General features: G+C 47.4%; 1 protein-coding gene across 6 annotated transcripts in view; it reads left to right on the top strand.

Moving 5' to 3' along the window:
• Positions 1-12,821: 12,821 nt before the first annotated feature.
• Positions 12,822-25,594, top strand: part of PAK4 (p21 (RAC1) activated kinase 4) — a 50,755-nt gene continuing 37,982 nt past the window's right edge. For 5 of the 6 annotated variants that reach the window (XM_053606623.1, XM_053606624.1, XM_053606630.1 and 2 more), the window contains exon 1: positions 12,822-12,959. The gene's annotated coding sequence lies outside the window, so the exon portion shown is untranslated. Of the gene's footprint in view, positions 12,960-21,639; positions 21,717-25,594 lie in introns of those variants that run through there. The other variant, XM_053606627.1, reaches the window with a different exon arrangement.

Raw genomic sequence — 25,594 nt, 5'->3', positions numbered from 1 at the left:
TGGCCCTGCGGGATGAGTGTGTGTGTGTGTGTGTGTGCGCGCGCGCCGCGCCCACTGTGCAGCTCAGTCTCAGCTTCTGCGTCCCATGTCCTTGTGGTTTCTGGAACACACTGAGTTCTATCCCTCTGTTGGGCTTGTGCACGGGCTGTTTGCGTCCCTGAGTGCAGTCTACCCAGCTCATCTTGGGTTGGCACCTCTTCAATCTCAGGTCTCAGCCCCAGTGTCCCCTCCTCAGGAGCCTTCCCTAACAACCCGGCTAAAACGGCCTCACTTGCTCCCTGTCCAATCCCTGTTTTGACTTCTTTCCAGAATTCTTTCTTTGATTTGTTAACGTGTTCATTGTCACTCTACCCACCTCCTGCCCCAGGCTAGGAGGTTGTAAGGGTGGTGACCAGGGCCATTTTGTCCATTCATGAATCCATCACCTCTACCAAACCCTCCCAGGCCCCTTCTCTTCTCTGACTGGGTTGAGGGCTCTGGGCTCCCCTCAGCAGCTATAGCTGTCCATTCAAGGCTGTAACTGTCTGGACTTGGGTCTCTCTGACTCCCCCGCTGGACTGTCAAGCTCAGGAGGGTGGGACCCAGGGCTATACCCCAGCTTTGTCCTGCACAACACAGATGCTTGAGAAATATTTGTTGCCTTAATGAAGGCTGCCACATGGCATGTTCTTGCTGGGTAATGCTGGGGACAGCAATGAATCAGCCCTAGTCATGACCTCTGAGAGCTCGCGGACAGGTGGAGAGACATGGTTACCCAACACGGGTGACAGCCATGAGCCCCGCTGGAACAAGACTGAACTCACAAGCTGGAGAGTCATTGCGTGTTGCTCCCCAAGACTGAGCTGGTGCATGATGTGGGCTGGTACATTCCATCTTGGGCTGGGTGGGGCCGTGGGGAGGTGAGTTCACAGAGGGCAAAGGCCTGGCACTGGAGCCCACAGAGACTCTTCGGTTCAAATCCCAGCTCTGCCACTTCCTGTGTGACCATGGGCCAGTCATCAGCCCTCTCTGACCCTCTACTTCTCCATCTGTAACATAAGGATAGTAGTCCTTTGTGCAGTTGCCTTGGGATTAAAGAGATTGAAAGCCCTGGTCTTGTCCCTGAGTACTTTTTTTTCTCATGCCCTACATCCAATAGCTAGAAAATTCTGTTTGCCTTTAAAATCTATCTAGAGGCTGGGCATGGTGGCTCATGCCTGTAATCCTAGCACGCTGGGAAGCCCAGGCGGGAGGATTGCCTGAGCTCAGGAGTTTGAGTCCAATATGAGCAGGAGTGAGACCCCATATGTAAAATTGGCCAGGTGTTGTGGAGGGTCCTGTAGTCCCAGCTACTTGGGAGGCTGAGGCAACAGGATGGCTCAAGCCCAAGAGTTTGAGGTTGCTGTAAGCTATGATGCCATAGCACTTTAGCCAGGGCTACAAAGTGAGACTCTGTCTCAAAAAATAGTAAATAAAAAAAAAAATCTATCTATAATCTCTCCACTTCTGCACTCAGCCTGCCTGGTCCTCCAAGGCTCTGCCTTGGTTTCACTATACTCATTTCCCAATAACTCCTTGGGCTCCCTGCTCCCTCTCTGTCCCTGGAGTCCATTCTTCACACACAACCAAAGGGACCTGTGAATACCTGCATGTGATCCCATCCTTACCCTGCTCAGAGCCCTCCTGGCGTTCCACCTCGCTTGGGCCAGGAGGCCTCAGACGATCTGCCCCTGTCACCTCCCTGTCCTCACCCCCTCATCACCTCTGCTTCAGTCCCACTGGCACTGGCTGTTCCCTCTCCCTGGCACACTGCTGCTGGGGCATCTCTCTCCTTCTCCAGATTTTGTTCAGTATCACCTTCTCTGAGAGGCCTCCTCCCATTCCCCTTCCCTGCTTTATTTTTCTTTGGAACACTTAAAAGTGAGCTTCTATAAAGAGCATGGGTAGTTATTTGTCCTTTGTTTCCTCCTTTTGACCATGAACTCCCAACAGTTCTGTTCCTTCTGTAGCCCCAGCCCCTAGGACATAGTAGGTGCTCATTAAACATGGATTGACTGGACCACAGATGGAATGAGTGATGTAAGTGAAGTGCTCAGCACAGCCCCTGGCACTGAGGAGCACATAGCAAACAGAATGGCCATGTTAAGGCCAGGTGCGCTGCCTGTAAACCCAGCATTTGGGAGGCTGAGGTGGGTGGATTGCCTGAGCTCATGAGTTTGAGACCAACCTGAGCAAGAGCAAGACCTCCGTCTCTAAAAAAAAAATAGCTGAGCATTGTGGTGGGTGCCTGTAGTCCAGCTACTTGGGAGGTTGAGGCAAGAACCTAAGAGTTTGAGGTTGCTATGAGCTGAGAGGCCACAGCACTCTACCGAGGGTGACCAAATGAGGCTCTGTCTCAAAAAAAAAAAAGAATGACCATGTTTAGGAGACTCAGATAAAGGTCCAAGCTGCTGGGTGCATAGGAGACAGGCACGTACAATCAATTGCCACACCTGTGCTGTGTGACATGCACAGGAAGTTACAGGTTGCAGAGCAGAAGACTCTGAGGCTTCCAAGAGGCAAAGCTGAGCACAAGGCTTTTGAGGCTGCACAGATGCCAGCCCACCAGGGGAACGGGGGTAGGGGGCGGTGGTCCCAGAAAGGACAGCAGGCCTGTGGAGAGAGCTGTGAAAAGGCTAGGGGGTCAAAGTTCTCTGGATTCATTCACCAAGAGATATTTATTTGCTAAACTCCTTTGTTGCTCAAATCAGCCAGAAGTGGTTTGTGTTGATGGCAACTGAGAACCATGAAAAAAACACACACCTACTAAGATCTGGGCTAGAGATCCTCTGGTGGCTCAGACAAGGTTTCTGCCCTCATGGAGCTTAAATTCTACTGGAGGAGGTGGAGAAGAAGCCATGGAAACAGGAATTCTATGCTATGGGAGTTCCAGATAGCGATCAACACTATAAAGAAAATATACTGGCATTGGCCAGGCTCAGGGGCTCATGCCCCTTATCCTCTGGGAGGCCAAGATGGGCAGATTGCTTGAGTTCATGAGTTTGAGACCAGCCAGAGCAAAAGCAAGACCGCCATCTCTACTAAAAATAAAAAAACTAGCCAGGCATGGTGGAGGGCTCTATAGTCCCAGCTATTTGGGAGTCCTGCACTTAATTGCCAGTGTGTGTATGTTTGGGACAGGGGGATCACTTGAGCCTAAGAGTTTGACATTTCTGTGAGCTATGATGATACCACGGTATCTACCCAGGGCAACAGAGTGAGACTCTGTCTGTCGCGACCCCTATGCCCTGGTCTTGGTCGCCGCACGAAGGAACCAGGCATGACACGGATTAGAAGTACAAGCTTGCGGGAGGTGGGCTAACCTTAAGTGCAGGGTAGCCCTGAGCCCCCTCTGCAACGGCTATTTATTAAGGTTATACACAACAGGTGTGGAGAGTTAAGGTAATTACGTACGAGGGCGTCATGCCCCAGGATTGTCACGTGCTCTTTCCTCACGTGTTCTTTCCCCACAACCCCCATGAAGAAGTACAAAGCATCAATGTTTACCACATGCTTACTAGTGAGTGACTGATCTTATCTCATTCTGGAACATTGAGTTACTTGGGGGACTGCCCCTAAGTCACAAAACGTCTCTAGGCATGCCAGGAGACTGTCCTGTTCTCAGTGTTTCCTTTTAATGTGATAAGAATCAGTAACTGTTTTGCAAGCATGGTGTCCATTCCTCTACGCTGTCTCAAAACCCCCATATATATATATATATATAAAATAAAAAAGAATAAAAATATATATATACTGGGGGCGGCCCTGTAGCTCAAAGGAGTAGGGCACCAGTCCCATATGCCAGAGGTGGTGAGTTCAAACCCAGCCCTGGCCAAAAACTGCAAAAAAAAAAAAAATATATATATATATATATATATACATACACACACACTGGCAATTAAGTGCAGGATAAACGGTGATTTAGATAAAGGCAGAGGAGCAGCATGTGCAAAGGCCCTGAGGTAAGACTGAGCCTGCAGGTTTCAGAAACAACCATGAGTGGGTGGCACCTGTGGCTCAAAAGGGTAGGGTCCCAGCCCCATATGCCGGAGGTGGCGGGTTCAAACCCAGCCCTGGCCAAAAACTGCAAAAAAAAAAAAAAAACTATGAGGCCCAGGTGGCTGGTGTGGAGCAAGTAGTATTATTACTGGATAAAATATAGAATGACCAGTTAAATGTGAATTTCAGATGAACAAGAAACAATTTTTTAGTATAAATATGAGGTTAGACAATTAAGTTCACAAACTCATCCTAGAAAAAGTGCTATATACTTCACTGCTGATTCAGCAAGGATGATTACTTCATCCTTACACGACTGTTTGACCTTGTATGACTGTAGCTCTGATGGTCATTCCAGAAAAAGAGTTTCAAAATTGTTTTGAGAGGCTGGTTTCCCAAGGGGAGCACCTTCTATCACCATGGTGATATTCAGCTATGAGATATGTAGCACTTTTTCTAGGATGAGTTTGCAAACCTAACTGTCTGACTTCATATGTCCCAAATATTGCATGGGACATACTTACATTAAAAAATGATTCAAAATTTGTCTGAAATTCGATTTTAACTGGACATCTTATATTTTTATTGCTTAAATCTGGCAACCCTAAGAGCAAGCAAGGGGGAAGTAGAAGGAGATGAGGACACAGGATGTGAAGCGAACAAAAATCACACTGGGGGAGACACAGTTTCTCCTTCAGATCCCACATACACAGCCCAGGAGACAGGATGCTCTTGGAGAGTTTGTAAGGGCCTCTGTTATATAAGGCCTCTCCTCCCAGCCCCTTCCTCTCTCCCAATCTTTGTTGATGTTTTTTAGCAAAGTTTTTTTCATATTAATATGAGGGTTGCAAGGTAAAGTTCAAGTTGAAGGAGTGTTTTTTTTGTTTTGTTTTCTTTTTCAAAATAATGTCTCACTCTGCCGCCCACGCTAGAGTACTGCAGCATCACAGCTCACAGCCACCTCAAACTCTTGGGCTCCAATGATCCTCTTGCCTCAGCCTTCCAAGTAGCTGGTACTACAGGCACCTGCCACAATACCTGACTAGTTTTTCTATTTTTAGTAGAGATGGGGTCTCTCTCTTGCTTAGTCTGGTCTCAAACTCCTGAGCTCAAGCAGTCCACCCACCCTTGGCCTCCCAGAGTGCTAGGAACATAGGTGTGAGCTACTGCACCCGGCTAAGACAGAGTTGCAGTTGAGCCCTTCACCCAGGCAATGTGCCATGTGCCCCTACGTTTCACCACCATTAGGTGGGAATTTACCAACCCTCCTCCCCATTCCTCTTTCCTCTTGAACTTAATTGTGTTTTTCTCTCACGTGGGAGTGTAATTGTTGATCTACTAGTTTCAACACAATATTGAGTACGTGGGATGCTTGCTTTTCTATTCTTTTATTTTATTTATTTTATTTTTTTGACCAAGTCTCACTATGTCACCCTCAGTAAAGTTTTGTGGCATCACAGCTCACAGCAACCTCCAACTTTTGGGCTTAAGCGATTCTCTTGCCTCAGCCTCCCCAGTAGCTGGGACTACAGGTGCCCGCCACAGTGCCTGGCTATACTTTTCTATTCTTGAGATACATAGGAGAATTTTCTCCAAATCCATCCATGTGAATACAAAAGATGAAAAATCTCTTCATGTTTTTATGGCTGAATAGTATTCCGTGATATAAATACACCACAGTTTATTAATCTCTCCATGGACTGTGGGCATTTGGGTTGTTTCCACATCTTTGCGATTGAATTGAGCTGCTATAAGCATTCAATTGCAAATGTCCTTCAGCAAATTTTTAAGATAATAAACATCTTTACTTTATTTCAGGTGTAAAAGAAGCACACTCATTGCTTTAAAAAATAATAAATTTGGGCAGTGCCTGTGGCTCAAAGGAGTAGGACGCCGGCCCTATATACCGGAGGTGGCAGGTTCAAACTTGGCCCCGACCCAAAACTGCAAAATAATAATAATAATAATAATAATAAATTCAGGGTGGTGCCTGTAGCTCAGTGGGTAGGGTGCCGGCCCCATATACCAAAGGTGGTGGGTTCAAACCCAGCCTCGGCCAGCTAAAACAGCAGTGGCAACTGAAACAAAAAATACCTGGGCATTGTGGTGGGCGCCTGTAGTCCCAGCTACTAGGGATGCTGAGGCAAGAGAATCGCTTAAGCCCAAGAGTTGGAGGTTGCTGTGAGCTGTGACTCCACGGCACTCTACCGAGAGCAACAGAGTGAAACTCTGTCTCAAAAAATAAATAAATAAATTCAGGCTTTGCACCTATAGCACAGTGGTTGCAGCGCCAGCCACATACACTGAAGGTGGCAGGTTTGAACCTGGCTCTGGCCAGCTAAACAACTGCAACAAAAAAATAGCCGGGCACTGTAGCAGGCGCCTGTAGTCCCAGCTACTTGGGAGGCTGAGGCAAGAGAATCACTTAAACCCAAAAGTTGGAGGTTGCTGTGAGCTGTGATGTCACAGCACTTTACTGAGGGCAACATAGTGAGACTCTGTCTCAAAAAAAAAAAATTAATTAATTAATTAAGTAAAACCATTCAGAAAAGAATAAAGTAAACACAAAAATGATAATTATGTGAGGTAATGCGTGTGTATATAGACTTCAAAACATCGTGCTGTACATGATAAACATATCATTTCATCTGCTAATTAAAAAAAAAGAATAAGTAAAGTTAGAAGTTTCTGGAAATTTCCCTGATGTCCCATTGCTAACAGCTTCTTCTTCTTTTTTTTTTAAATTTTGTTTAGCAAGCTGGGGATGTATTCCAACCCACCAGCCCCTATACATGTGGCCGTGCCCTAACCACTGAGCTTCAGGTGCCCCCTACGAACAGCTTCTAACTCTTAGTTTATCTCTTCAGTTTTTAGAAATGAAAAAATTTGATCATTTGATATGGGAGGGTTGTAACTTGTTTTTCTTTCCTGATTAAATTAACATGGGCATCAAATCATGTCCTGCATTTGTTCCATTTTTAAGAATAAACTTGGCGGGCGGAGCCTGTGGCTCAGTGAGCAGGGCGCCGGCCCCATATACCGAGGGTGGCGGGTTCAAACCCAGTCCCGGCCAAACTGCAACCAAAAAAATAGCCGGACGTTGTGGCGGGCGCCTGTAGTCCCAGCTACTCGGGAGGCTGAGGCAAGAGAATCGCTTAAGCCCAGGAGTTGGAGGTTGCTGTGAGCGGTGTGAGGCCACGGCACTCTACCCATGGCCATAAAGTGAGACTCTGTCTCTACAAAAAAAAAACAAAAGAATAAACTTGGCTGACCCACCCAGACAGCAGCCTATGTTTCCACCCCAAACCCAGCCACTTAGCAGACCCTGATTGCCTAATCCTCAACCCACCAAAATGTCTAAAAACCCTGTCTCCTCGGCACTCACAGCACAGTGGTTTGGCACTGTGGGTAGCGGGTTTGAACCTAGCCCTGGCCAGCTAAACAACTGCAACGAAAAAATAGCCGGGCATTATGGTGGGCCTATAGTCCCAGCTACTTGGGAGGCTGAGGCAAGAGCCCAAGCCCAAGTTGGAGGTTGCTGTGAGCTGTGACACCACAGCACTCTACCCAGGGCAATGCAGTGAGACTCTGTCTCAAAATAAAACAAAAAACAAACAAAAAACCTGTCTCCCCAGTTCTTGGGGACATGGATTTGAAAAATTCTTCCTGTTTCCCCACTTAGCACTATGCAGAATATAAACTTTTTCTCTGCTAGAAGAAAAAGAATAAACTTAATTTTTTGGAACAGTTTCAGAGCTATAGAAAATTGCAAAGACAGTAGAGTTCCCATAAACCCCACACCTAGCTTCTCCTATTATTAAAATCTTATATTAGGGTTCAGCGCCTATAGCTCAAGCAGCTAAGGCACCAGCCATATACACCAGAGCTGGTGGGTTTGAATCCATCCCAGGCCCGCCAAACAATGACAACTACAACCAAAAAATAGCCGGGTGTTGTGGCAGGCACCTATAGTTCAGACTACTTGGGAGATTGAGGCAAGAGAATCGTTTAAGCCCAAGAGTTTGAGGTTGCTGTGAGCTGTGATGTCACAGCACTCTACCCAGGGCGACAGCTTGAGGCTTTGTCTCAAAAAAAGAAATCTTATATTAGTATATTTATTATAATTAATAAACCAATATTGATATATTATTATTAACTAAAGTCCATTCTTTATTCTACTATACTTTAAAACCTTTCTTTTTTCTTTCTTTCTTTTTTTTTTTAGACAGAGTCTCACTCTGTAGCCCTGAGTAAGAGTGCTGTGGTATCATAGGTCACAGAAACTTCAAACTCATGGGCTCAAGTGATTCTCTTATCTCAGCCTCCCAAGTAGCTGGGATTACAGGTACCCAACACAACACCAGTCTATTTTTTTTTAGAGACGAGGTCTTGCTCTAGTTCAGTGTGGCCTCGAACTATGAGCTCACAGCACTGTTGTCCTCCCAGAGTGCTAGGATTACGGGAGTGGGCCACTGTGGCCAGTCCCCCCAACATTTTAAATATAACTCCATTGAGATATAATTTAATATAATTTACTGTACCCTTGTAAAGTGTACAATTTGATGAGTTTCGACAAATGAAACCACCACATCACAATCAAGATATAGAACATTCCTGTCACCCCCAAAAGTTCCCAACTGTCCCTTTGTAGCCTCTGTCCTCCAGCCTCAGGCAACAACTAATCTGATCTGTGTCATGATAGATTAGATTCTCTTTTCCCAGAATGCTAATAGAATCATACACTTTGTAGCCGTTTGAGAGGCTTGTAGCCTTTGTGTGCTTATCAAGAATACCTTCCTTTTTACTGCTGGGTGTATTCCAGGGGCTAGATTGCAATGTATTGCAATGTGTTTATCTGTTCACCAGCTGATGGACATTTTGGGTTGTTTCCAGTTTGGGGCGATTATGAAAACAGCTGCTATAATGATTCTGTACAAGTCATTGTGTGAATGTGTTTTCATTTCTTTTGAGCAAATATCTAAGAGTGAGATTGCTGGGTTCTATGTCACATTCTTTTTGTGGCTGTTTGGATGTGTTCCATAAAGTGAGATTTTTTTTTTTTTTTTTTTTTTTGAGACAGAGCCTAAGCTGTTGCCCTGGGTAGAGTGCTGTTGCATCACAGCTCACAGCAACCTCCAACTCCTGGGCTCAAGAGATTCTCCTACCTCTGCCTCCCAAAGTAGCTGCGACTACAGGTGCCTGCCACAATGCCCAGCTATTTTTTGGTTGCGGCCGTCATTGTTGTTTGGTCATTGTTGTTTAGTGGGCCCGGCTGGATTAGGATCCGCCAGCTCTGGTGTGTGTGGCTGGCACCTTAGCCACTTGAGCCACAGGTGCCGAACCCATAACGTGAGATTTTTCTTTCTGGTTTGGCTCATCACCTTATTTTATGTCAGATTGTTTATTTATTCGTGTATGTGTTATTTACCTCTCAAGTCTCTGAAAAATAAGAGATGTAGTTAGGAGCCCAGACACGGAAGCCAACTGCCAGTGTGACTTTGGAGATGGTACTTAACTTCTCTGTGCCTCAGTTTGTGCAGTTGTAGAATGAGGATAAAATAGTACACAGGATGTTTGTGGGGACTGAGTTGGTACAGTGTATATAAAGTACTTAGCCCAGGACCTGCTATACAAAATGCTCAAATGTTCAATACATGTTACAGTTATGATTCAACATGGTCTGCACAGAGATGCAGCCAGTGTATATATTTATTAAATGAATTTTAACAGTCTTTAAAGGCATCAGTGTATTATTATTTTTTATATATTTTTTGAGACAGAGTCTCACTCTGTCGCCCAGGGTAGAATACCATCACATCATTGTAACTCACAGCAACCTCAAACTCTTGGGCTTGAGCAATCCTCTTACCTCAGCCTCCTGAGTAGCTGGGACTACAGGCACCCTCAACAACACTTGGCCGGTGTTTCTGTTTTTAGTAGAGGTGGGGTCTCAGTCTTGCTCTGGCTGTTCTGGAACTCCTGAGCTCAAGCAATGCATCCTCCTTGGCCTCCCAGAGTGCTAGGATTATAGGCATGAGCCACTACGCCCACCCAAGAGCTTCAGTTTCGAACTCAGACTTCATAATTAAACATCCCAACAGAGCTGTTTACTAGTGGTGGGACTTTTTTCCACTTCCCACCCAACTCCCATGCCACAATTTTCTCATCTGTTAAATGGAACTAAAGATCCCATCTTATAGATGAGTAATGAGGATTAGCTAAGATTATGAAAGGTAAAGTGTTTAGAGAGGGCCTGGCATAAACAGCAGTGAAAAAATTGGAAGGAACCTAAATGTTCATAATGATTTTTTTTGTAGTTGTCATTGTTGTTTGACAGGCCCAGGCTGGGCTCAAACCCGATCGCCCCGGTGTATGTGTCCAGAACCCTAACCACTGAGCTACAGGCACCGAGCCAGAAATTTATAATTTTTTTTCAGGCCAAATCCTTCTCGCTCTCCTCTCCTATTCCCATCCTTCAGGGGTCATTTCCTCACCACCCTCTCCAGGAAGCCCTCTGTAGGAGACTCTTTGGGGGCTGATTTTCCTCTCCTGGAGGGTCCTGAGGTAGAAGAGCCTGATTGCCTATCCTGAGGGAGCCCCTGGGAGAAATCTGTCACTGGGATTGTCCCAGGGGATTGACCTTCGACTGGGATCCCCAACTAAATTATAAGAGGGCTTCTCCAAACATGGGTTCTAGGGCCTTGAAATTTGTGCAGGGCATTAAAGAGGCAAAGAGGGCCCCTGGCTCTCTTCCCATCACTAGACCTGAATAAGGTCCTGTCATCTAGGCGACTAGACTTTCTTTTCTTTTTTAATAAAACAAAGATTCTGTAAGATATGAACATTGCAAAAGAGCGCAAAAACAAGGATGTTTAATGCTGGCGAGGATACTTTAAAGTGCACATTTTCTCTGAATGAGAATGGAGTGAGTTGGATCCCTGTAGCACAATTTGGCAATGTGTGCCCCAGGCCGTGGGGGGGCAGCAGAGGGCAGTCAGTGAGAGCGGCGTCGGAAAGTCAAAGCTGGCTTTGCCCGGTTAGAGAGCGACGTGGAACAAGAGAAGTTAGTTCTTTTAGTCTCCAGTTAGCCCCTCTGAGAAAGAAGGATAGACAATCATAGCTCTTGTGGTTAGAATCACACAGCTTAAGTCAGGCGCGGTGGTGCGCGCTTGTTGTCCCAGCTACTAAGGATGCTGAAGCAGGAGGATCCATTGAGCTTAAAAATTGGTGGCCAGCCTGGGAAAGTGAGACCCTCCCCCACTATTTAGCGCTATGCCTCCTCATGCTTAGAAATCCTTGAAACATGAGGATTGTTACTATCATTGAATCTTAAAGATGTATATTCCCTTTGCTCCAGCAGTTCCATCTGTGGCAATCTATTCAAAGAGATGTGCACAAAATATTTAGCTGCTTGGGGTTTTTGGAGGGGGGATGGAAACTATTTATAATAGCAAAATATTTATTACAGTGTTGACGTTCAGTAAGAAAGAGTGGTTAAACAAATTAGAATTCATTGATAGGACGGCATCGTATGCAGCCGTTAAAACTAATCTTGAAGAATATTAATGACACGGAAAGATGCTGGTGATATTTATAATCTTGTGTTTAAAAGATATGACATTCTTTATAAATGTATTTCAAGTCTGTTAAAAGAAAAAAAAGGTAGGTAAATGTGAAGAAGAAATAACTCATCATACAATCATTCATTCATTGTTTCCACAGGCATTAATTAACTGCCTGCGATGTGCTAGCTACTGTTCTGGGCAGGGGAGAAGCACCAAACATTTGAAAGTATCTCCGAAGGGGTGGAATTACCACGCATTCAACCATTCATTCAACAAACGTTTACTGATCATCTTCATGCCAATAATGTCAGGGCGCCAGGATTGTACCAGTAAACAAACACAAAAATCTATGCTCTCATGGGGCTGACATCCCCCGGCAGAGGAGAAAACCAACAAACCGTAATTAGCAACAAGAAATAAGAAAAAGTAGGCAAAGTGTTTGGTAGCATTCGAGAGGGATGTTTGCTGCTGGAGGGGTGAGGGAAGGGAACAATGGTCTCACTGAGAAGGTGATATTTGAATAAAACCCTGAAAGAAGGGAGGGAGAGAGCCAGGAGGATGGATACGTGAGGAAGAATATATTCCAGACAGAGAAACAGACAATGCAAAAACCATGAGGCAAGTGAGCATCTGATATTTTTCTGAGTTTAGTTTGTGGTTACCTTTTTCTTTCTTTTTCTTTGCATTTTCCAATTTTTTTACTAATTACTTTTTTTAAAATGTTTTTTAAAAACTTTTTTAAAAGATTAGGACCAAACTCATTACCTACTTCCCGCAATGTTACACCAGCTAGTTCGCCCTCTGAGTCTCAGTTTATCTCTAAAATGGGTATTAATAATACAACAGGACTTTGCATTCAGCGAGAAAATGCAAATAAAACATCTACCCAGGTGCTTGGCTTACCGTAAATACTTAAGAACTGTTTGTGGCCCTTATTAACCCATTACTGTCTTCCACTCTCTAATTCTTTTGGGGGGAGAGGTGGGAATAAGTGACAAGACAGACGTTATTTCCCCTTTAAGAACTTGAGTAGCCCGGGAGCCAACCTTCCCGCACCTTTTCCAAATTTTCCAATCCGCTTTTGGCATTTTCTGTCCCAGGATCTCCGATTGGACAATCTGCACCAATCGGAGGCTGGAGCGGGAGCTATAGGTACCCAGCTCCGCCCCTGCGCAGGCCCCTCCCACTGCCCTGTCAGCGCCGTTGCTATGGAGACTGGTGGGCGGTGGAGGGGGAAGTCCCGGATGTTCGTTGGGGATTCAACATGGCGGCGGTAGTGGCCGCGGCGGCCGCGGCGCAAGAGAGTTGAAGGAGGTGCGAGGGCGCAGAATTCCGGGCCGAGCAGCTAGGCCGCTAAGCGACTGCATTGCCGAGCCGGTAGGATAGGCGATCTGGCTAGGGTTTGGGGTGGGCCGGCGCTGGCAGTGGTGGGAGAGCGTTTACGTGAGGAGGGGGCGGGGCTGCCGGGGTCAAAGTTCATTGGTGGAGGGAAAGATAGGGTCCTATGTGGTCGAGGGTCAACACTGTGGGGAGGGAAGTGTAGAGGAGATGAGAGGTCAAACTAGGAAGGGGGCGTGACGGAGGGGAGTGCATAGTTTGGAATTTGAAGTGGGTGCGCGCCGGAGGGGATAGGGCAAGTCTCATTAAAGTGGGGGGTTAAAGTTAATAATTTCAGGGGAGGCTGCACCCAAGAGGGTCAGAATCTCACCCACCGGTTAGCGGGTTGGAGGTTTAAGGCCGCAACGAGCGGAGCAAATAGATGAGATTTAGGTTTGGGGGGCGCATTTTAGGGGATCATAGGTGGGGCATAGCTAGGGAGTACAGTGGTGAAAATCTGACAGCTGGGCAGATGTTCAAGGGCAAAAGTTAAAACCCTAGTAGGGCCTTTTGTGGGGGGGCAGGGACATTCAGGGGAGAGTTCAGAGGTGCTTCCCAGTGGGAAAAGGGGCGTCCTTCCTAAAATACTGATAGTAATAAACACTCACAAAGCAGAGACCCTCCTTTCTTTGCTTTACACATATTAACTTATTTGGTTCTCACTACAATCTTATGGAGTCTTAACCTATAATTAAGAGGTTAAGTGATTTGCTTAACATCACCTGATGAGTAAGTTGTGTGGCTGGAATTCCAGTTCTGGAGTTCTGGCCCAGAGTCTTTCTATGGCCCACAGCTCCTCAAATAATTGTAATGTGGGTTAATGTTTAATGAGCATTCACACTGTGCTCAGTGATCTGTGTGCCTTCCCTTTATTTCATCCCTCCCACAGTCTTGTGAAGTGAGTAGTAAAGATGAATCTGCTTTACAGACAGAAAAAGGGAGGTTCAGAAAGCTGCTGGTAAGGGCCAGGCAGTTTTGAAGCTGCGTCTGGATGATTCCAGAGCTCCTCGCCCTAGTTGCCACATTGTCCACTGCCAGTAGGTCTGTTTCTGGAAGCAGGGGGCTGGGCAAGGCTGAGACACTCCCTGGGCAGGAACAGATTGTCTGCTTGGCCTCCTTGGAAGGGTGTGATCTGGGAGGGGAGGTTCCCATGGGGCTGTAGGAGTGGGGTATTTGTGGGTGGCCCAGAGTCCTAGTGAGTCTGATAGTTTTCTGGCTGGAGAGAATGTCCTTGGGTGGTACTCCGTGCAAAGTTGGATGTTCTCTGTTCTTAAGACCCCAGCTCTCACCGTGGCGCTCAGTCACTCCCACCTCATTTCCTATTGCTCTCCCCATCACTCCTCATCCTGTTTGCTGTTCTTTACCTCTAAGTTTATGCCTCCCTCCAAGTCTTTGACCTTCCTATTCTCTCTGCCTGGAATCCTTTTCCCCCGGTCTGCCCTCCTTGTACTCAGTGTCACCCTCAGGTGTATGTACCAGGACCATTCTACTTCTCTGCCCTTAGGCTCTCTTTATCTGTTTTCTTCCCTGACCTTCACTCCCTCCTTAGGTTGTTAATTAGGGCAAATATTTGTTGTCTGTCTGCCCTGCTGGAATGTGGGTTCCACAAGGTAGAATTGCTCCCTGGAGTTCCTTTCCTCAGTCCCCACCTGAAGCCCTGCCTAGCCAGCAGAGGGTCTCCTGTTGGTGGTAGTTGACTGTTGGGCTCAGTGCTGGGTCTGCAGCAGGGTATAAGACTCAAAGAGCTGCTAGCCTCAGAGGGCTCCCTGGTGGGAGCAGACTAGAACCAGACCCCCAGCCAGTGACACATGGCTACATCTCTGCAAACCATGATGTAGCCTGCAAGGACATGTTCAGAGAGCCAGGAGAGTGTCCATAACCCTGAGCTTGGGCTCAGGCCTGTGTCACTCTCCCCCTGGAAAGTCCCTTGGGGAAGCTCTAAACTTTATAGTCTAAAGGATGAGGGGGAGGGACAGGAAAAGGCCAGTCAGGCAGAAGGAGCAGTGTGTGCAGGAGCCCCAGGCAGGAGGAGAAGTCAAGGGACCGGTTTAGAGTTTGGGCCTGAAGGCAGCCTGTAGGGTTAGGCCAAGACCTCAAGGGGCAGTGGGAGCAGGGAGTGCTGAGGAGCTGCCCGTGTAAGTGGAGCTCTGTGAGGCCGCAGTGGGGTGGTTCAGAAAGCAGGTGCAGGACCAGGGAAGCCTCGTTCACACTCAGCCCCATTACTCACAGGCTGTGTGCAAGTGCTCAGTTTCTTTCTCTGCAGAATGGACATAATGATAGTGGCTGCCTCCTAGAATTGCTGTGAGGATGCAGAAGATAGAGTGCTTGGCCCAAGGCCTTGCTACAGTAGGTGCTAGGTAGGCGTTAGTTTTGCTGCTATTGCTGCTGCTGCATTACTGCCACGGGGAGGGGCTCAGGGAGAGGGCCTCCGCTAGCCTCTTGGCTTTCTCTGGCAGGGTTGCATAAGAGGCACACTGCCAGGCAACTGTGTGAGGCCAGCCCATCCTCCAAATCTTTTTTTTTTTTTTTGAGACAGTCTCAAGCTGTCACCCTGGGTACAGTGCTATGGCATCATAGCTCACAGCAACCTCCAACTCTTGGGCTCAAGTGATCTTCTCGCCTCAGTTTTTCTATTTTTAGTAGAGACAGGGTCTTGCTTTTGCTGAGGCTGGTCTCGAACTCCTAAATTCAGGCAATCCATCTGACCTGGCCTCCCATAGTGCTAGGATTACAGGCATGAGCCACTGCACCTGGCTCCAGCCTCCAAATCTTGCAGTGTTGCTCACTCAGTGTCTCCGGGCTTGGCACAAATAAAAAAGGATAGGGCATAGGCATTGGAGACCCATGTCAGGACCCTTCTTTGTCACTTACCAGCCATGGGACCTTGGACAAGTGACTTATTTTTTTGCTTGCCAATTTTGTTCCTTATGATACATTTTAGACTAAGGAAAAAGAATGGTGCTATTTATATAATGAAATGCCCCCACACAAGCACTCGTGCATTGGTGTTGGTCCTGGGGCAGAATAGGCTGTGGTACAGTCTCCCCACCCACCTTCCTTCCTCCCTTCTAGTGGCAGCCGCTCCCTGGATTGGCTGTCAGCTTTCCTCTGCAGCTTTTCATAACTTTTACTACCCTTGAATGTATTTACAAACAATAGAGCAATAAAACTCTCAACCCTGGCTATACATTGGATTTACCTGGAGAGTTTAAGGAGATGCTTTTGCCCAGGCCTACCTGGACACAATAGAAATTCTTCAGACTCACTTGGTCTGAGTGGGGCTGTCTTCAGTCCTTAAGAAGCTCCGTAGGCCATTCTCATGGCCAGTGGGGACTGACCACTGTGGTTTTATAGTTCATGTAAATGGTTTCACTGTTGACATGTCTTATTGCAACTTTTTTTACTCAATATTCTATCTATCTATCTCCCCCAAGAGGCAGGGTCTCGCTATGTTGCCCAGGTTGGGCCTGTACTCCTGGGCTTAAGCAGTCCTTCCCATTCAGCCTCCTGAGTAGCTGAGACTATGGGTGGTTTTTTGCTCAGGGCTAGAATTTGGATCTTTCTCCCATGGGGATATATGTAGGTCTAGGACAGGCCATTTGTTTTCCCTGTGTTGTTTTTGTGATTGTATGTCACATGGAACTTATCTGTTCACCTTTTGGTGGCCACTTAGATGATTTCCTGTTGGAGCTGTAACAGTATTATGATGAACATTCTAGAATGTTTCCTTGTATACTGTGGCCAGAGTTTCTCTTGGGCATGTGCCTCACAGTGGAAATGCCAAACCTTCCACCTGTCTTAGCTGTTGCCAAGTTGCTCTTTTTTTTTTTTTTTTGTAGAGACAGAGTCTCACTTTATGGCCCTCGGTAGAGTATCATGGCATCACACAGCTCACAGCAACCTCCAACTCCTAGGCTTAAGCGATTCTCTTGTCTCAGCCTCCCGAGTAGCTGGGACTACAGGCGCCACCACAATGCCCAGCTATTTTTTGGTTGCAGTTCAGCCGGGGCCGGGTTTGAACCCGCCACCCTCAGTATATGGGGCCGGTGCCTTACCGACTGAGCCACAGGCACCGCCTGCCAAGTTGCTCTTTTAAGCAGTTGTGTGAGTATGCCCCAGAGTTCCCTTTATCCCATATCCTACTTTGGGCAAATTTTTGGCCCTTGCTGAAACAATTCACTCAGCCATGAGATGGTGGGTTTGAGGGACACCACCCTACCCCATCCCACCAGGCTAGTTGGAAACAGCTGGGGAGATGGTTCACATGCTGGCTTAGCCAGGGCCTGATACCCCACTGACCCCTCACACTCAGGGGAGGAGGCAGACTGGGAAGGGCTTTGACTTTTACCCTTTAGAGTTTAGACTGCAGGGGTCCTCAAACTGTGGCCTGCGGGCCACATGAGGCGGTGTGATTGTATTTGTTCCTGTTTTATCTTTTTACTTCAAAATAAGATATGTGCAGTGTGCATAGGCATTTGTTCATAGTTTTTTTCTTTTTAAAACTATGGTCCGGCCCTCCAATGGTCTGAGGGACAGTGAACTGGCCCCCTGTTTAAAAAGTTTCAGGACCCCTGAGCATCCAGGACAGTGATGGTGGCTTTGACCCAACTCTTCCTGGGGGAACTGTATTAGCTTGAACTTCCTTCTGGAGGAGGCAAGGAGGAAGGAGGTGAAGGTTTAAAAGGGCTGGGCAAAACCTTGTTATACTCTTATTGTGTGTCTGATTGTTATCCTAGGGGTATAGGCCTAGTGTAGCCCCAGTATTGCCCTTAACAGATTATAGTACAATCAAAGACAGACCTACTTTCCCCAGACAGTGACAGCCTAAAGAGGTCAGGGCTGTGAAGGAGGAAGCACAGGGAGAGGGGTTGGAGTGGGGTGGAAGGACACAGCCTGAGGAGTCTGTATGGGGTTTCTGGAGAAGGTGACATCTGATTGATGAGAAAGAGTGAGCCAGGCCTAGAAAGGTGGTAAAAAAAAAAAAACAACATAGCAGTTAGTGGGTACGGAAAATGCGAAGGCCTGAGTTCCAAATGAGCTCAGGGTGTTCAAAGACTATCAAACAGGCCAGTGTGGTCGAGTAGGAGAGGCTGTCGGGAAGGTGGGAGGACATGGCAGGCAAGGCAGAGGCTGACAGGCTGAGGTAAGGCATGCAGGTTTCATTCTGTGTGTAATGGGAAGTCATTGGAGAGCTTTAGCAGCATCTGGTTTCCCTTTTATAAGATTGCTTAGGCTGCTGTGCGGGGCACAGATTATGGGGGGAGCCTGTTGGGAGGGGGGTTGCTGCTATAGTCTGAGCAGGAGAAGAGGGTGGATTGGATGAAGGCAGCAGTGATGGAGGAGGGTCCCGTGTGCCAGCTGAGATCATCAGTACTTTCCCCATGTTAACTCATTGGATCTTCACAGCAACCTATGAAGTAGTACTATTATCGTCTCCACTTTAGAAATGAGAAAACTGAGACCCCCAAGAGAGGATGTGACTTGCCTTGAGGTCACATAGCAGGCAAGAGGCAGAAGTAGGATTTGAACCCTGGTCCTTCGCACTCCAGAGTCTCTGCTCATCAGAGCTGCCCTCCATTGATTTGAACTGGCTTTGAAGGATGGGGCCGATTTCTGTCCTGTCCAGCTGGTTCTTACCTAGGCTCCTTTTAATTTTTATTTTATTTTACTTTTTATTAAGTCATAGCTGTGTACATTAATGCAGTCATGGGGTACAATGTGCTGGTTTTGTATACAATTTGAAATATTTTCATCCAACTGCTTAGCATAGCCTTCACAGCATTTTCTTAGTTATTGTGTTAAGACATTTATATTCTATATTTAGTACATTTCACATGTACCCTTGTAAGATGCACCGACTAGGCTCCTTTTTAGAAGCTCCTTGGGGACCTGTTTCACCTGGGTAGTTTCTGGGCACTGGGTCCCTTGGGCCCCGCAGTACACTTGGCTTTTTTGTCCACTGTCCCACCCCTCCTTGTTCTGCTGGCTTATGGTGAGCCAGACTTCCTGGCCAGACGCTGACAGGGGTGTCCCCAGCAGCTGTTTCTCCCATCACCCGAGCCGGAATGCTACAGATGCTGCCAGCAGGAAGCATTCTCCTTCCAAGTCACAGGCAGGGAAATGGGACCCTTCCCACCCCAGCCACCCATCTGGGACCAGGACTTATTGTCTGTCAGATGCTGTGGCCCACAGGAAAGTTGGGGAGGCCAAGGTGGATGAGAAGGGGAACTCTTCCAGGTCCCAGGGGAGCCAGTTATGGCAGACACAACAAAAACCACCAGGCTCACTGCAGCCTGTCTCCTGGGGCTCTCAGTTCCTGCTCTGACCTTTCCCAATGTGTGAAGCCATCTGCTGCCATTCTGAGGGGCAGTGGGAACTTCCCTGCCAGGCTGTGCAGCCTGCTGCCCTAGCTGGAAGCCCCTGGTGAAGAGATGGAAATTTCCTGGGTCTAGCATTTATCACCGGTTAAATGAGGATTTTAGTAGCTACTTTTCAGGGCCATGGAAGGATTTGAAGAGGTTGTGCACGTGCGTAAGATGCTGGCCTGATGCCTGGCACACAGCTAGTTTACGGTGAGCGTTGAACTTAATAATTCTAACAGTTTCCATCTCCTTGCCCCTGTCCTACTCTGGGCTCCCAGCTGTGGCGATCCTTTGATTACCCCCAGTTCCTGGCAAACAGGCTGAGCCAGGCATAGCATACGCATGTGTGTTTTATTATCGGGGTGGCTCTGCACAGAGACCCCGAGGAAGAGTGTTATTAACCTCATTTCTCTTTTCCTGCATTTTAATTTTACGAAGCACATTTTCGCTCCATGTGCACGTATTCCCCTAAATAATAATCGAAAAACTGCACACAGCACAAAACGATATAAGAAACAAGCAAATCTCTTTCCCACCTGCTGCCAGAGAGAGCCATTGTTCCCAGTTTCTTCTCTCTTGCTATTTGTTCTTTCAAATGTTCTCCCTCCCTTTTGTTTTTATTCGAGTGGAGCAGACTTCCCACATTTGTAATCTGTCCTCCTCTATGCATTTTCACTCTTAAGTCTATGTCAGGACAGAGAGTGCTTCCTCGAATGTCCCATGTGTGTGTCCCCACAATTCCCTCTGTGCTGCAGCCATTCAAGTAGCTCTGCTCATTCCCTGCTGTGTACCTGCAAGTGTAGTCATGGACACATCTCTAGAGGTATGTCTGGGCTCCTGATCTCCTGGTCTGATATGTGTGCCCCTTTAGCTTTGCTAGTGGTGTTCTTTCCTGCCACCCCCACTTCCAATCTGATGGCACCAGGGTTTCCTCATACCCTCACCAGCATGGGCAGGGCATTATCCGATGTTTTGACCTTTGTCTGTCAACTAGGTAACTGGTGGCCCTCCTGTGGTTCTGATTTTAATATGAGGAAAGTGCAGCATCTTTGAAACACAAAGGGCTTCCTTCTCTGGGATCTGTCTGTTCTTGACTTTACTTTCCCTGAGAAGGGGAAACTGAGACACAGGCTAGCAACCCCACAGCAAATGAGTGACAAATGTGGGGCTCAAACCCAGGCCTTTCCGGCTCCTTTCTGGAGTTCCTGTCTGACACAGTAGAGGTCACGGTCATGGACTTTGGAGCCAGTTTTGCCACTTATTAGCAATATGACCCCAGACAAGCACTTCACTTCTCTATGTCTTGGGATCCTCATCTGTAAAAAGTCGATGGTAATTGTATCTCCTCATAGAGTTGTTTTAAGGCTGTAAATGCATATTCAGCAGGCAAAATGCATGGGAAATGTCCAAAGACTCTTCGGTGCTAGCATCAGTCCTTAGAGTTTTCTGAGTGCTTTCTGTGAACTAATCTATGGGACCTTGCATCAACTCCAAGGCATAGATGCTGTTATTATGTCCTTTTTATAGGGAAGAACAATGGCCCTAAACCTTTTTGGTACAAGATACGGGGGTGGGTTTGGGATGATTCAAGCACATTATGTCTCCACCTTAGATCACCAGGCATTAGATTTTTACAATGACATGCAACTTAGATCCCTCACATGTTTGTAGTAGAGTTTGTGCTCCTATGAGAATCTAATGCTGCTGCTGATCTGGCAGGAGGCAGAGCTCAGATGGTGATGCCAGTGATGGGGAGCAGTGGGGAGCAGCTATAAATATTGATGAAGCTTCCCTTGATCACCCTGCCATTCACCTCTTCCTGTGAGACCTGGTTGCTAACAGATCACAGCCCAGGGGTTGGGGAATCTAAGGGTTGGGGACCATAGAGGAAGAACATTGAGAACCTGAGAGGTAAGCAGGGCTGGGGCTTGGACCCAGGAAGTCTGGCTCCTAACCACTTAGGCCTGCTGCCTCCCACTCCCAGACTAAGCCCCAAGATTAGAAGGTACTGCCTCCTCCTTCCCCCACCCCCTTCTGTTGTGTCTCCTTTCCAGGCAGGCTGTAGTGGATGTTATAAGGAGATACCCTGAGAGGTAGTTGCCCTGGGCAAAGTCCTAACAGAGAGAGCCTCCCTCCCAGGTCCTCCCTGCCCCCACCCCTGGCGCCCAGCCTGGTCCGGGAACTCCTGATAAAGCTGTATTGTGCAGTGGTTTCGAGGAGTCTGCTTTCCCAGTCTGGTTTCACCACTCCCACCGCTGTGTTGGCCTGCCCTCCTGAGCCACCACCCCCTTCCCACCTCCGCAGTCAGGAGTCCACACTGGACATGGGGAGAAAGTAGGACACTGTGGGCTGCTAGCCCCTTTGCAGATTCATCCCCAGGTGAAGACCGCTGCAGGTAATCTTTATCTCTGTCTCCTGAGGAACCCCTCCTTCCCTGTCGCCCACACGAGTCCAAATGTCCCTTCCCCCAAATCTTCCAACTTTCAATCTTCCAAGTGCTGTCAGACTTTTAGTTGATCCCAAGTCCCATCCCACAGCAACCCTGTCTCACAGGCACCCACGTCCATCCTGGCCTCAGAGTGTTTGACTCTGAAATGCTATATATATACTTGTACACAGCACTTATAAGTCCACTACTCATTCAAAACCTTTAATAACTGTCAAGTATAATATGCCTACTGAAAATGCATAAAATATACATGTGAGTTTAGCAGAGAATTAGAAGGTGAATAACCACTTCACCACTGCGTGGGCGAAGACAGCACAGCATTCCAGAAAATATATCTCCCTGCCAACCATGGCCTCAGTAGTGACCACTATCCTGACCTTGGTAGTGCTTGCTTTTCCTGATAGCGTTTACCACCAGCTGTGTATCTCTGAATTCCAGAATGTCATCTTGTTGCTTTTGAACTGTATATAAACAGAAACTTCCAGTGTGTCCATGTCTGTGTCTGACGTCTTTCATCTTTAGGTCTGTGGGATCCATCCGTGTGGCTGTGTGTATTTGTAGTTCATCCATCTCATTGCTGTGTGGCGTTCTGTTCCTTCAACTCCTGCTGTGCTGCTGTGGAGTGTTCCCTTTGCGGTGTCTCCTGGGGCGTGTGCATGCGTTTCTCCAGGGGCGGTACCCAGGAGTGTGTTGCTTGGGGCAGAGGGTAGGGTGTCTCAACCTTTAGTGGATGGTGCCTTGCAGATCCCCAAGGTGGCTGTGCCCATGTATACTCATGGTATGGTAGGTAAGCATTTTCCTTGCCCCACATCTTCACCAATACTTGGTGCTGTCATACTTTTTAGTTGATCTTAGAACTTTTTTTTTTTTTTGAGACAGAGCCTCAAGCTGTCACCCTGGGTAGAGTGCTGTGGCATCACAGCTCACAGCAACCTCTAACTCCTGAGCTTAAGTGATTCTCTTGCCTCAGTCTCCCAAGTAGCTGGGACTACAGGCACCCGCCACAACGCCCAGCTATTTTTGGTTGTAGTTGTCATTGTTGTTTGGCAGGCCTGGGCTGGATTCGAATCTGCCAGTTCTGGTATATGTGGCTGACGCCTTAGCTGCTTGAGCTATAGGCGCCAAGCCATCTTAGAACATTTTTTACTTTCTTTTTTTTTTCTCTCTCTATATATTTTTTATTTTTACATATACATGTGTTTATTAGGTCATCTTAGAATATGTTTTTTACTCTTTTCTTCTACAATAGTAACATGGCTGGTTGCACTGGGAGTAGTCCCTCCTGTTGTTCTCTTCCCCCAGTTCCTGCCCGTCCCAGCTCTCACTCATTCTACAAATAATAGTCAAGTGCTGGGGACCCAAAGGTGGGCACAGACAACAGACAGCCCCTCCCTGAGCTCAGTCTGGCAGGAGACACAGAGAGAGGTAAGGTAAACCAAGCTGGGGGCTTCCAAGTCCCTTCCCACAGTGACCCTGCCTCACAGGCACCCACGTCCATCCTTTTGATTGAGCCCCAAAGCTGGTATCATCCTGACTCCTCTCCTCCTCTTCCTAATACCCCAAATGTCAGGAAAGCCTGTCATTCTACCTCCAGAATGTAACCTGGTGCCTTGCATTCTTCCTCCTAGTCACTCCCATGGTTCAGACCACCCTCACCTCTCCTGGACCATTGCTGCAGTCTCCTTTCTCCCATCTCACCTGCTGTCCCCATGGTGTGTCCCGACCCAGCCAGAGGGGGGTCTGGATACCTGGTCTCATTATGTCCCTGCCCTCCTAAGGACCCTCCCCTGGCTTCACCTCTTTCAGGGGAGAAGGTGGCCAGACCTGGGCCCAGCTTTCTTGCTTGCTGTTCGTCACTCCTCTCCTGCCACTCCATCCCTAGAACTTTTCAGGCTGTGGCCTGTGTCAGGGCCTTTGTTCTTACTGATTTCTCTGCTGGCAGTACTCTCCATCCTTCCTTTCAGGCACATCTGCTGTGACCATTGGGTCTGCTGGAGCGGTGTCCCTGTTTTGTCTCTAGCCACTCTCCCCTGCCTGATTGTCTATGCGGCACTCATCATAGTGAACTATGTTACATTATTATCTGTGGATCTGTTAGTTTATTGTGTCCCTCCTCTAACTTATGGCGGTGGGGGTGGGCTTGGCATGTAGTGGTCTCTTGATAAACACTGCTTGACTGACTGACCGACTGAGCTGCCACAGCTGAGCCACCAGAGTGTCTGCTGGGGTATCCGGCCTGGGTGGGAGCGCAGAGCAGGTTTTCCTGAGGAGGAAATTCCACTTGAAGGATGAACCGGCCTTAGCTAAGGGAGGTCCTGTGTAGAGGTCCCCAGGCAGAGTGCTAAGGCCCTTTAAGGAGTTGAGGAAGACTGAGGTCCAGTTCTGGATTCGAACTGTGCCAGCTGCTCAGGCCTCTCCTTGCCCCAGTATTGTCTTCTCTAGAGTGAGGACACTCCTTCAGGTGCTGCAGGGGCCTCCCTGAAGTTTTTCTGCTAACAAGTTTGGCCTGGTGTTTGGCTCGGAAATGTAGATATCGTTGTTTATTATTTTCAAGAAATACTCTGTTTAAAGCAAATAAATGTTTCAGGACAAAAAAAAAGGAAATACTCTGGAGTGCTGGCCTGTTGTGGCTCCCGGGGACATTGTGGTAGATAAGGAGACCCAGTTGCTACCCATTTGGAGCCTGTCTCTTGGTCTTTAGGGGTGCCCCAGCTTGGAGGCAGAAGAAGGCCTGACATGACCTTGTCATGACCTGGAGCATCCTTATTCTGGATATAGGAAGCTCTCTAGGCTGATTAATAGGGAAAAATAATTGAGGGTTTGCATGTGCCAGGCCAGGGCCCTGGGCAGTGCTTCCATGCTGCTGCCCCATCTTCCTGGCATCCCCAGGAGGTGGCGAAGGCCATTTGACCTATTTTACTGATGTACAGGGTGAGGGTGGCAGCAGTGGTAGGTAAGTCCTTGGCCCATCTTGTAAGCTGGTGCAGAGTTGATCCGGGGGTGTCTCCTCTGTGGTGCTGACTGGCCTTTCCCTAGTGGCCGGTCAAGTGGAGCAGCTTTTCATTTGTTCTTCCAAACTCCTGTGAAGGGCAGTTCAAGTCACTTGTCTGTTTTTCCTTTGGGCTGTCTGCTGTTTTATGTTTTATTTCTTCAAGTTAAATCCTAGATTCTGGATGAAAGCCTTTGCTTCCAAGGTATTACACTTAACCTTCTCCCAGTTGATGGTTTGTTTTTTCTCTTTTTTTATCATGTCTTTTGATGAACAGAAGTGCTTAATTTTAAAGTAGTCCAATTTGCCCCTCATTTCCTTGGTAGTTTTACAGTCCTGCTTTTCACATTTAGTCTTTGTTTTTATGTGTATATGGTGTGAGGTGGACATCCAATTTCATGTTTCTTACGTGGATTCCCCAGTTATCTGGGGACTAGTTATTGAAAACAGACTGACTTTTCCCACTGCTGTCCTTATCATAAATTCTGTCTCTGTGGGGCGGCCCCTGTGGCTCAAGGAGTAGGGCGCCGGTCCCATATGCTGGAGGTGGCGGGTTCAAACCCAGCCCCGGCCAAAAACCACAAAAAAAAAAAAAAAAATTCTGTCTCTGTGTAAGTGGGCCTGTTTCCAGGAGCTAGCTTCTCTCCTCTGTCTCTCTGTTCTTGTGGCAGAACTACACTGTCCTGTTTCTTTAGTTTCTAAGTCTTGCTTGCAGGGAGAACATGCTTTCCCACTTGTTCTTCAAGAGTATCTTGGCCATTCTTGACTTTTTACAAAGTACTTTAAATATTAGACAAGCATCTTGTCAGCGTGTTGTACACACACACACATATGC

Source organism: Nycticebus coucang, chromosome 10, assembly GCF_027406575.1.
Source record: "Nycticebus coucang isolate mNycCou1 chromosome 10, mNycCou1.pri, whole genome shotgun sequence".
Classification (NCBI taxonomy): Eukaryota; Metazoa; Chordata; class Mammalia; order Primates; family Lorisidae; genus Nycticebus; species Nycticebus coucang.
This window is presented reverse-complemented; position numbering and strand designations above follow the sequence as displayed.